The sequence below is a fragment of the Eschscholzia californica genome, unplaced genomic scaffold (genome assembly GCF_041429995.1).
Source record: "Eschscholzia californica isolate CP2 unplaced genomic scaffold, dmEscCali1.0.p SCAF_1, whole genome shotgun sequence".
Lineage (NCBI taxonomy): Eukaryota > Viridiplantae > Streptophyta > Magnoliopsida > Ranunculales > Papaveraceae > Eschscholzia > Eschscholzia californica.
The window spans coordinates 7872224-7885347 of NW_028238198.1; the positions used below are offsets into that span (position 1 = coordinate 7872224).

Sequence of the window (13124 nt, forward strand, 5' to 3'; positions counted from 1 at the left end):
CTTTAAACAACTCTCACCGATTCACCGTCAATCCGTCATTACTCGTTAATTGCTCGCTGCTAAAGTGTTGTTTGACAATTCAAAAATATGTAATTTTTTTTTGTTTGAACGAATTCTTTTCCTTCTCTACCTTTGTTCAATCACAACAAAACCACCATCACCACCGGTGGTATTGCAAAAAAAAAAATTAAACGTTAGTGACGGTGAAACTGTTGTAACGACAACCCGTTGCTAATTTTATTACTGCAGTTTTGTTTTTCGTGGTTGTTGTAAACCGTCGCTAATATCCTAGTCTTTTTTAGTGCCCACAACCCCACCCTGCACCTCCATAACCATACATCCACCACCACTGCATTTGCATCCCCACTGCCACCACCACATCTGTATCTCTACTACCACCGTGCCTCCACTACAACTTCTATTACCACCACCACTTTTATCACCATTACCACCCCCCCTATATTACCAATACCTTTGCCACAAAATCAAAATCAAGTGTCTTATTTTTTTTTCTTTTACTCCTTCGTTCTACTAGAAGAGATTATCTTCATGTATAAGAGATTACTATGTTGTATGTAGCTCATTGGTTCCATTTGCGTTGTTTGAGTGTTGGAGTGTAGAAGATGGATTTATCCCCTTTTCACTATTTTCTGATATGTTTTTATTTGTATTTTCCTTTATCTTTTCTATGTTTCATTTATTCTTATGTTTAAATCTCAAAAAAGAGATTTGATCACCACATTGTAGAAGTTGTTACGAATGGACTTGCAGATTGTATAGTATCTTTTTTGTCATCATCCATGGAAAGATATTTAAAAGAAAATCACATGCCCCTTCAACATCACTTTTAAATTTTGCGATTTGGTGACAGTTAGTGACACGATAATTTAACGTGGTTCAGACAAAGACCTTCCGTAGATCTCAAATGACGTCTACGGAGATATCAATAACAGATTTATTAACAAAGAATGTGGTTGGCCCCCATTGTTCCAGGTGTTATTCTCTCCACATGCCCATACCAATAGGAGCCGGCCACATCAATCTCGGGTTGTGATCGGCTTCCAATTTCGAGCCAAATAACATTTTTGTTATTAATAATCACCACAATCATGGATTTGATTCTTTACGTTGGTGATACACAGCTAAATGAATTAAAACTTATATTTAATAAATAAGGGAGTTAACAGTCGAGATTTTCCTTAGTGGTTCCACTATCGAGAAACATACCACTTTCATAAAAAAAAATTATTTATAGTGATAACCATCACCAAAAATCTAGACAGATGTTGAAGAGAAAAAATTTTAAAAGGCTTGATTTTTTTCGGGATTTTATACACAAATCTAGAGAGAGTTGATCCTCAAATCAAGACCGTTGGTTTCCGTTTCATTAAAGTTTACAAGTTCACATAAATAGAAGAGAGAGAGTCTAGGGAACCCCAATTCAAAAGTTTGACAAAAAATTTGTGGAAGTGGCGTGGCAAGATTTTTTTTCAAACTTTGATTTAATCTGGACCATTCTCTTTATTAGTGAATTATATTAGGAAAATTTGCCCAAAAATTCCTCAAAAAATTGGACTTTGGTTAGAAAAAGATCAATCAATTTGTTTTAGTCTTCAGCTCCTTGAGTACTTTTTTAATTTGCAACACCTTGCAACAGCTTTGCAACGCTTTGACCAAAAATACCTAAAAAATTGGACTTTGGTTAAAAAATATCAGTCAATCACGTAAGAGAGATTTGAGCCACTGTAGCTCACAAGTTAAAGTGGCTAAGGCTCGATATTCGACCTCAGTAGAAGAGTGAGCAACAATATGCTGCTTTTTGGGTTTCCAAGATAAAGGACTATTACCCAGCATGGTGAAATAACCAGTGGTAGATAGTCTTTTATTGACTGCATAACATATGGTAAAGGACAATCAACCATTAAGAATCACTATAATCTGAAATTAGTAGTGAGTTATCTGTAGAGAAAAAAAAGGCATTTGCCAATAAAACCTTTGAGGTTGTCTAAGGACACAGTGGGTAGTGTGAGATGAATGTTAGTTGGATGTTGTAAAAATTGTCTAAGGTTATTAACTGCATAACAGATGTCAGGACGAGTAACAGTTAAGTAGATAAGGCGACCAATGAGTCTGCATAAGGAGATGGATCATCTAGTGGAGTTCCATCAGAATTAGATAAGCGAGATTTTTGTTCCATTGTGGAAGGGGACACATGGGAAGCCGTGAGTCCTGAATCTTTTAAAATGTCAAGTATGTATTTTCGTTGACATGAGAAAATACCCTTAGAGGATCGAGAAACTTCAATATCGAGAAAGTAGTGAAGACGATCGTGATCTTTGAGGAAGAAGGTTTTCGCAAGAAAAAACTTCAAAGAAAAAATGGCTCGAGAATTATTACCTAAGATGACAATGTCATCGGCGTAGACAAGGATGTAAATGTAGATAGATTAGTTAGAATATGTAAAGAAAGAATAATCAGACAAGAATTAAACAATACCATGTCTAGGGAAAACAGGAGAAAAATTTGAGAACCTTTGTCGAGATGTCTGTTTTAAGTCATAGAGAGATTTGTTTAGTTTACCAACACGAGTTTCCCCCTGAACTGAAAATCCCGATGGCAGTTTCATGAAGACTTCCTCATCAAGATCTCCTAGTAAGAAGGCGTTGTTCACATCGAGCTGATGAAAGGGCCAGCCTTTGACAACGGCGAGAGATAGAAGGGCACGGACAGTAACTAATTTAGCAACTAGAGCGAGGGTGTTATGATAGTCAATTCCCTCGACCTGAGTGTAGCCTTTGGCAACGAGTCGGGCCTTATATCGTTCAATGGACCCATGAGATCTAAACTTGATCTTGTATATCCATTTACAACCAATGGGTCGTTTACCCTGAGGAAGTGAGGGTCCAGGTTTTATTCGATTCTAAAGTTGCAATCTCTTTAGACATCGCATCACGTCAAAGAGGCAAAGTCATGGGTTGCTTGAAAGTCGTTAGTCTGTTGTGGATAGGACACAATTAAAGAAGACTTAATGATGTGGAGAGAAATATTAGTGATAGAAAGACAGTCAGAGGGAAGGTGAGCGGTCGAAGAAGCAGAAGAGGCGAATGGAAAAGAGACCTAATTACAATCATAATCGGGCAATTGTGAAGGTGAACAGCGATTCCGAGTTGGACCTGTGAAGAGGGACCGGAAGGAGTCGGGTCAGATGGTTGACCAAGGGCAGCAAAAGAGGTGCTTGTAGATGAGACTCTCTGGTCCAAGAGAGGAGAAGGAGATGTGAAGGTGTGTGTGTAAATGGATCTTCTTGATCCAATAGAGGGGAAGAAGATGCGAAGGTGCGTGCAAGAGGATCATCCAGCTAAGCCGAAGAGGGGGGCCCAAGGATATGTTGAAGGGACGCACAGTTATGCGGGTTTTGGGCAACAGACGTGGTCTCGTTAGACAAAGAAGGATTGGAGGGCTCTCGGGAGTGATCGGTGCTATTTGGAGGTAATTCTACAAAGGATCCATCATCGGGTAGAGAGACGAAGGGTTGGACGATAGGAGGAGATGGAGAAGGATCATGCATAGGGGAAACTCGCAACCAAATCATTGCAACGTCCCCAAGCATGCATGCAATTCAAAAGGAGATGATGGTTTGGTAATGGTTCCATCAACAAAATCGAACTTATCTTTGGCTCGTAAAGTCATCTACATCCCACTAGACCAGGAGGCACAGTTATCTGCGCTTAATAGTGGGGTAATGAAGATAGTAGTTGGTGAATCCAAATGGTGGACATCAAAGATAGGAGTTGAAGCAGTTGTTGATTGTGTGATATTTTCGGAAGCATCCAAAGAAGTAGTCATTATTTAGAGGTAGAGAAGAAAATTCAAGAAAATAAGGAACCTTGCTCTAATACCATGTGATTTATATAATCCAAAAGTTGAATTTAGAATGATGGATCAAGAAAGAGATAGGCGTGAGCTAGAGGGAGAAGTTTTTGGTCTTTGGTAAAGGGACATGATTTAGTGTATTGGGACACAAATTGTAAAGGGACTTCAGCACTTTTAGTAACTAGACATTAACTTACAAAAAAGTCTTTCGAAATCTTTCATATTTACTTAAAAAGACCTTTTAAACAATTCAACTAAAAAGCTTTAGAATCACAAAAGTATAAAACCCTAATTCTCGTTCATCTTCTCAAAACCGAGCTCCCCATCTCAAACCGAGTTCTCCCTCTCAAGCCGAATTCTTTCTCTCTCTCTTTCTCTCTCCTCTTCAGTTCAGTAAGAAATCGAGTTTGAGTTTCTCCAAGTCTTCTCTAACCTTCCTACATCTTTGGTAAAATAAATGAATTAGTACAAACAACATTCGCAGAAGAAAAAAGTTTGACCAATATAGCAGAATTTCGACCATTGTGGTCGAAATTTATAAAATATTTCGCTACCGAAATTTTGTAACCTTTTTGCTAACAAACATAGTCAGTAATTTCGACCATTGTGGCCGAAAAATGTCATCTTCACCAATTAAAAAATGCTCGAAATTCGGCAACGAAGAGAAAACCTAAAATTCGATTTTCTTCAATTAAATATCAAATAAGTATTTTTCTTACCTCTTGCAACAAGCCTTCACTGCCATTGTTACTACTTAATTGTATTAATTTGCTAGATCGAGAAAAATCATCTTGTATTAACGATACATCATCTTCTATTAATGAAACGTCATCTTCCTTCCATCAAACACCATATTTCATTAATAAAACATCATCTATGTCTTGAGAGATATTAAACACTTTAAATAAAGAATAAACAAGGCTATGGTGGTTATTAGTGGTGATTATTTGTTGTAAAAAAGGTAAAAATTGGGTTTTGTGGTGGAACTTTTAGGGTTTAAAAAACGAAGAAAGACACAAAATATTTTGATATATTTTTTTATTGCGATTTTTTTAATTAGTTTTGAATCCCTATAAATATTTATTTTTTATGTCCTTTTACTAAATTAGAAAAGGGACATAAAACATAAAAAAGTTGCTTTTGGAGAAAGTCTCAATACTATATAACCATGTCCCTTTACCAAAGACCAAGTTTTTTATTAAAATAATTTTCTTATATTATTTAACTCAATATGCAATGGTATTTATACATGTAGTAATTAAATTTGTAGAGATATACAATCTAATTAGAGTTTACCTAATAATAAAATAGCCTAAACCCTAAACTAACCGACCGGGCCGGTGTGACCCAGTCGGGTCGGGTAGATCTACGTGTACCCCTAATAGGATACACATTGGAATGAAAGTTTCTTATCTTTTACCTTCCTCAGATTGCACTCTGTTTAAATCCCATACTCTCCAATACTTTTTCTATAGAATCCCAGCTATTATCAAAATCATTATTAAAAAAAAACTATTATCAAAATCCTACTGTCTATGTCGATCTTGAAGATGGGAACCAAAGATTTTGATTTAGTCGTGGACTCTATCACCTTTGAGGAGATGTGTACTGAGTCTAGAATATGTTTGTTGGGTACAAGTGCTCCTTGTGTTTCGGATGTGAGCTTGCGTATAAAAGGTTTAGTCTATTACAGATTACCTTATCAAAGAGAATGTGGTTGATGAGACGTATCAGTCGAAAATCTTCACGATGATTTGAAATCTCTAATTTTGGAGTCAATGTGATGAAGGTACAGTTATGCCTCGAACCTAAGAACCCCGCCTTTTTTTGAGTCAATGTGATGAAGGTACAGTCAATTAACGGGCATGATAAACTTCCTAACGGTAGATGAATAAGACTACTAAAGTCCGACAAGGTCTCTTCTGCAATTGATAGAGACATCGGTAATATGTTGTCCCAACAACCTATTAAAGTATATGAATCGTCACCATTATTATCATTATCATTACTATTATTTTTTGAATAGTTGTCATGTTTCTGGACTGAAAGCATGCCCAATGCGTATAAGATTTCTCTTTCAAATATAAAAAACGTACCAAAAAAATTTCATCCTTTCAAGTAAATGTAGTTTTACAATTAGTTTTAGGTATTTATGTGTGTGTGTGTACATGCTGACACGCGAGTATTTATAATTCTAAAAATATGGTTAGATATACACATTTCTACACAAACTATGTAACTAATCACTACTCAAATGTCACTCTGTAGTTGGAACAATGTTCCTGAAGATTAATGCTGTAAACCCTAACCCTAAACCCTTTCCACTTCTTTAACTACTAATTAGCACTAAGTGGAAAGATGTAAAATTAAGGAAGAAAAGTTCAAACTTTATCATTAAGATGGTTAAAAATAATATCTATATATAGCTAGAGAATACATGCAAAAGCTCAGCAAAAGTTATTACAAGCCCCTCACTATTGCATTGATTCCTTTATATATTCTCAAAACATAAACCCTAATTAATTATACCTCACTTGATAGATGAATATAAGCTCACATATATTGAATTATTACATGTATAATACCTTTCAAAATTGTGTATTATAATGTGATTAGTGTGTATATGTAAGATTAATATTGATCAAACATAATACTAATTAAAGCCAGATAGCTCCTGCTTGTTTAAGCAAAGGAATGAGAGAACCACTAAGGTGAAGAGTCATGACTTGGTTAGCTCCTCCAATTAGCTCGCCGCCTATAAATACGGCCGGCACAGCCGGACTACACCCTAACCTTATAAGGGCTTTTTCGATTTCTTTTCCTTTAGGGTCTTCGTCGAGCTCATAAACTGCAGGACTTACACCAAGATCATAAAATAAAGTCTTGATTGTATGACTCATACAACATGTATTCTTGCTAAAGATAACAACTGCTCTTTGTGAAACCAATCCTCTTACTTTCTCCATCTTAAAAATACTATTTGGATCGAAATGTGGGTCTTCAAAGAAATGTGGAAATGTGTAAGTATAAAATAATGAAGATTTGGTAGTACAAATTGTTGTTGTTGCTGGGGTAGTTGCTTGTGAAGATGAGTAATGAGGTAAGAGTGGTGGGTTATTTATAGGCAAGGAGGGGTAGAGGAGTTTTGGAGTTGGGGTTGGGGTTCTTTAGTTTAGATATAAGATTGTACAAAAAGGAGAAAAAGAAAGGGGGAGAGAAAGGAGAAAATTCTCATTAGATATTTGGGTGGATTATCCAAAATCCACATTATGCTGATATCATTGATAGAAGTGATACAGACACTTGTGTTTTGAGTTGTACATATGCAAGTTGTGTGGTTGTTAATATTCCACATTATACAGTACCAGTACTCGCCCTTTTTCTCTCTCTAATGTGAGAATTGGTGCTTGTACTTGCCAATATTTTATCAAACTTCGAATTCATGCCCGCCCGGAATTTGTTACAGTTTAACCATAAGTATATTGTATTTTTGAATTGTGATGATGTCAAAATTGAATGGGATATATTAAAAAGGTATATATGGTGAAATTTAATTTATTTCTCCAAAATCTATGTATATTTCTTAAGATAATAAAGACTATCAAGCACAACTTTATTAGTAGCCAGAAGTTTCTCGAACATCATGTAATGATAGTCTCACATAGTAGAAGGATGAATAATGTTTAAGTTCACTGGTCAATTCATTGTCAATTAGTTTTGAGTTAATGACTACAAATTTAACACATCAAAACTAGTTCGATTACGGTGGCAATAGTGTGACGCTAACTAGAAATCACTTTGAAAACGTGTTGGTACATGAAATACCAAAATGAAGTTCTTTTGAGGTGATATTTTCTCTCTCACTTGCTTTTTTTCTTAAATTGTTTTTCTTGTTGTGGCTTTTTGGAAGAGAAGAATCTGATGAGTTGGAGAGATAATATAGAGTTTATCCAATTGGGTCGGCTTATTCTTTCGCTTTCATTTATGTCACGAAGTTTGCATCTAATTGAGAATCTAAGATTGGAGAAAAGCCAATGATGCTATTGGTTTCCCACCAGACCCTCCCCATATGCCATGCCGTGGTTGATGATCACTCCAGTGGCCATTTTCGTTTAACTTCTTTTTAGAATATGTTTTGGTACTGCATTAAATCATACTTTGCGACATAAATGACTTTATGACACAAAAAATGCAAGAATAACACCAAATATCTTCACAAGGATCTTTACCTGTGTGGGACTTTGAACGACTCTCACCGATTCACCATCATTAGTCGTTAATTGGTTGATGCTAAAGTGTTGTTTGACAACTCAAAATTATGTAATTTTTTTACTTTTGAAGGAATTCTTTTCCTTCTCTACCTTTTTTCCATCACAACAAAACCACCGTCACCACCGGTGGTATTGGAAAAAAAAAATTAAACGTTAGTGACGGTGAAACCGTTGGAATACTATTAGTAACGTTAAGTAAATCGTCGGCAATAAGTTTACCACCACTTCTATTTGGTTTAAATCTGTTTAAATCTGGGACTTTTACAATCCCCCACCCTCAGCGAAGAGTCGTCATCGGCTCTGATACCATTTGAGTACTTTTTAAATTTGCAACACCTTGCGACGTCTTGCGATAACTTTGCAACGCCTTGCGACACCGTTACGACTATTTTTTGCAATAGTTTTGGAGCGCCTTGCAACACCTTACAACAACTCTGCGATGCCTTGCAACGCCTTGCATCACTTTTGTAAAAGATATTGGGTTTTTAACCAAATAAAATACAAATATTTGGTTTTTAACAAAACAAAAAAATCAAAATTGGGTTTTTAACAGAAAAAAGAAAAATTGAACTTGTCTTTTTAACTAAAAAAGGTTAAAAATTGGGTCTTCGGTCAAATTTCTCGATTATATTTTAACAGTGAGAATTCGGTCAAACTTTGAAACGAGACTTGCCACGTCATTTTGGCAAAAAAAATTGTCAAATTTGTTTTGTAAACTTGACCTTTCCCAACTTACAATGGTAGTTGAGTCTTGTCTAAAAATTAGCCTATCTTGAATGTAATTTTCATTGAAGGAACTAACTTGTCCTTGATAGGACATTGTACTTTATTTGGTAACAACAAGGACATTTGCAGAATCACCTACCTGGCTGCAAATTAAGGGTACAGAAGAAAAAGAAAGTAAACTCATGATCATATCTCAAGTGATGAGATAGGGATTATTGAAAAGTGAAAGAGAGAGATAGAGAATTTTAAATATCTAAAGAATAAAGAGACTCAAAATCTAGATCTTTCAGTTTGTCCTTGCAGCAAGTAGAAGTTTTTGTTTATTCCATACATGAAAGAGAGAGAGAGAGAGAGAGATCTAGTTAGATAGAGAGAGAGAAGATAAAAATGATAAGAAGTGAAGGTTGGTGGATGGGAAGATATCCACCACGTACGTATATCAATCAAGAGAGCTGCGGCCAAGAGGGAAGAATATATATAAAGTCTATTAAACGACCCAAACAAAAAGTGAAGGGCCACTCTCTACCAGGAGGGGCTCTTTCTTTCTTTCTCAGAACAGAGGGGCAATTGCCTCCCTTGACCTTCCTCAGAATCAGATTCATGTGTACATTATCTCATCATCTTTGTTCTACCCCCCACCCCCAAATATGAAACCCATCCCCTTCCTTTTGAGGTGTTAACAATATCGTCGGTGGCTTTCGCACTTCAGAATTTTTTTTGCAGTTTTGAATTGTTTTACAACAATTGTTGTCATCCTAAGAATATACATGGATCATACGAAAAGTTGTCACGTTGATAACGTGATATAGCGTTAATTGTATAAAATGGCCTTCTGAGCTGATAACGATATTGCTATCTTTGGTACTTTGCTTACAACTCCATGCTAAATATTGAGGGTTGTTTTAAAGGCGCCCGATTTTAGCCAAATTGTTTTTGGTGTGCAGGGTGAAAAGGTTGCTTTTGACAGACATCATCATCATCACAACATTCTGCCACCACTCTCTCTCTCCCAGAGGCGCTTGCGGCGAAGATGTGGGAAAATAGAAGAATTTAAGGGTGCCTATATAAAAGAGAAACCGAAGTCAAACCTCTAATCTTGATGTCCAAAAACACTTTTCTTGGGCTGGTTTAGAACTACTCAAGAATAAATAGATAAGTCCACCACCCTTTGGTGTAGCGGTTGGGCACCCCTCTTAAGTCCATGGGGTCGTGGGATCGAGTGTCGGTGGAAGCAGTTGTCATCAAGATTTATCCTATGTAATTGCTATAAATAATGTAATAATTTGTCGGGCTTTAGGCCTCTTTGTTGTCGGGTTTTAGGCCTCTTTCATTATCAGTTTAAATTAGGCGGTTATCGTGCTTATTACATCAACATGATGCATCAATGCCTTGTAACGACTAACGTAGATCGTAGTCGAATTCTCGAAAAAAAAAATAGATAAATAATCATATATCGCTAGGATCACCACTCTTTGGTGTAGATGTAGGACATCCCTCTTAAGCCCATGAAGTTTTGGGATCGAGTAAGCAGTTTAACACCAAGATTTATCCCATGTAATTTAGACATTAAATAAAGTAAATGTTGTCGCTTTAGGCTCTTTCTTGTCGGGCTTTAGGCGTCTTTAATTACTAGTTTAACTTAGGCGGTTATCGTGCTTATCACATCTGAATGATGTATCAATGCCTTGTAACGATGAACGTAGATCGTAGTCGATTTCTCAAAAAAAAATTGGACTAAGGTACATATTGTCAAAATAATTATACCCATCAAATAGATTAGTATCGATAAAGAAAGCAACTAATAAAAATTACATGTTATTTCCTCACATATAGAAATATTCAAAGTTATGGGGGAAATTTTATATGCACCGCAAGTTTTTGTTATAGACACTAATCACTATAGTGTGTCGCTAATATTCAACTAGTATTATTGATGTGGACCTTGAATTTGTTGAGCAAGAAATGATTAAAAATTCAACTAGAGATGCATGAGGCATTTCATGGTTGTCTTCAATTTTGTTAAGATAAGAATCCAACTCAATTACCAAAGCTGGATCAGAATTGAGCTAGAGCTGAAAAAAAAAAGGAAGAAAGACATAAGTGCCTTTAGAGTAAAGAGGTGCCCTTAGAGTACAGGGGTGCCTTTAGAGTACAGAAGTGCCTAAAGAAGAGTTAGTTAAAGAGTTAATTAAGATGAGATGAGCTAAATATCCTTTTCATTTGTACACTTCTCTCATTTTCTCTTTATCTCTCTCTCTCTCTCCCAAAGATCTTCGTATACCAAGTTGTTATTGTATCTTGTCTTTTTCCATGTGAATGGAAAAGGACATGTGTATTTTTGTGTATCAAAATTATCTAGGGCATTAAACTTGCTAACAAAACATTAATATAATTGTGATGACATGATTTTGTTAGCATAATTGACATACATGAACAAAAGTTATTGGTGTGAACGTAATACTCCTATTGTTTTATTTCTAAAAGGTTAATGTTTGGATCACTAACAATAAATGGGTCCGTTAATTAATTCTGAAATTATCGACTACTTAATGACCAAAGTTAATTCATGTATCCGATACTTAGAATGACACAATATTGTAACTCATACCTGTCCCCGGATTTGTGTTAGTTGGCATGTTGGCTATTCCTAAAACAACATTTCCTTTATTAGAATTTAGGTTCGAGCTCTTTCTCATCGGGCAGCTTCAAAAACAAAAAGTTGTTGTACCTTATACTAGTGGATTACATATATATATATATATTCTCCTATTGATAAATTAGAATCAAATGACATTATAAAGTGTGACACTAGAGATATTCTTTACATTATTTTAGCACTATATAAATGTCATTTTTCTCATATAAAGTTGTAAAAGTCATTTTCTTCTACCAAACTTGCTTTTCTTTTTCCTTCATCAAAAAAAAAATCATTTTTTTATTGCCACACTTATGCTAATTAGGGTTCCCACACTTATGCTAAAAAAAAGTTGTTGTACCTTATACTAGTGGATTACATATATATATATATATATATATATATATATATATATATATATATATATATATATATATATATATATATATATTCTCCTATTGATAAATTAGAATCAAATGACATTATAAAGTAAAAAAAGTCATTTTTTTATTGCCACACTTATGCTAATTAGGGTTCCCACACTTATGCTAAAAAAATGTTGTTGTACCTTATACTAGTGGATTACATATATATATATATATATATATATATATATATATATATATTCTCCTATTGATAAATTAGAATCAAATGACATTATAAAGTGTGACACTAAAGATATTCTTTACATTATTTTAGCACTATATAAATGTCATTTTTCTCATATAAAGTTGTAAAAGTCATTTTCTTCTACCAAACTTGCTTTTCTTTTTCCTTTATCAAAAAAAACTTGCTTTTCTTTTTCCTTGGTCAAAAAAAAACTGGCTTTTCTTTTTTTTGTTGAACTAATATGATAAAGAGAAATGCTATGTTTACAACCCAAAAGTCTGGAAAAATTATCCAGATCTATGTGGCATCATCCTATTTGACACATTTTGGCAACTTTATATAGGTAGGAAAGCAAGGATATTTAGAGGGTGTAGCAATTGATTATGTGACAAAAATTAATTTTGTTCTCTTCAACACAAATATCAAGAATTCAATCTTCTCCCTCTTAATCAAGTCCAACCGTTCCCAATTATTAAGAATCTGATCTTAAATCTTGAAAGCTTGATCATGATCTAGATGGCTCCTTGGGACATCGGAGCTAGTAAAGGGTTATCTCTCGAGAAGATTATTAGCGTTAGTGAATAGACTAAAGCACCAAATCCTACTGCTCTCCATTCTCCCTTGTTCTTCATCATGCATAATCCATTAGAGTTTTATTTATACAACACTCATTTTCAATCACAGAAAAAGAATAAAAAATCGAAAATTGAAAAGATCCAAATAGTCTCTATCAATTTCTAAACCCACATAAACTAGCAGACTAGTAAAAGAAAACTTGTAGTGAGTGAGAGAAAGAAAAAATTTATAACTAGTTTCTTGTGTTTTTAAGAGAGAAGAAAGAGATGTTTTTTTAAGGTAATAGGCTTGAGAGCTATTGATCCAAAATCAACACTTATAAATCAAATCGAAAAGATTGTCTTGATACCGAACTCCGATCATCTTCCCCGACGTTAATCTCCGACAACTTTTACAGATTTTTCTTTTTCTTTTTTTTTTTTTAAGACAACTTT

The 13124-nt window shown here is 34.9% G+C and overlaps 1 long non-coding RNA gene and 1 pseudogene across 2 annotated transcripts; both read right to left on the reverse strand.

Moving 5' to 3' along the window:
* Window positions 1-6239: 6239 nt before the first annotated feature.
* Window positions 6240-6957, reverse strand: LOC147563771 (monothiol glutaredoxin-S3 pseudogene; annotated as a pseudogene). The gene has a single exon (XR_015225211.1). The product of XR_015225211.1 is annotated as a monothiol glutaredoxin-S3 pseudogene (transcript).
* Window positions 6958-8006: 1049 nt separating this feature from the next.
* LOC147563772 (uncharacterized) lies at window positions 8007-11600 on the reverse strand. The gene is made up of 2 exons (XR_015225213.1): window positions 11479-11600; window positions 8007-10942 (listed from the first exon to the last, which is right to left on the reverse strand). It is a non-coding gene; the product is annotated as an uncharacterized LOC147563772 (long non-coding RNA).
* Between the last annotated feature and the right edge of the window lie 1524 nt (window positions 11601-13124).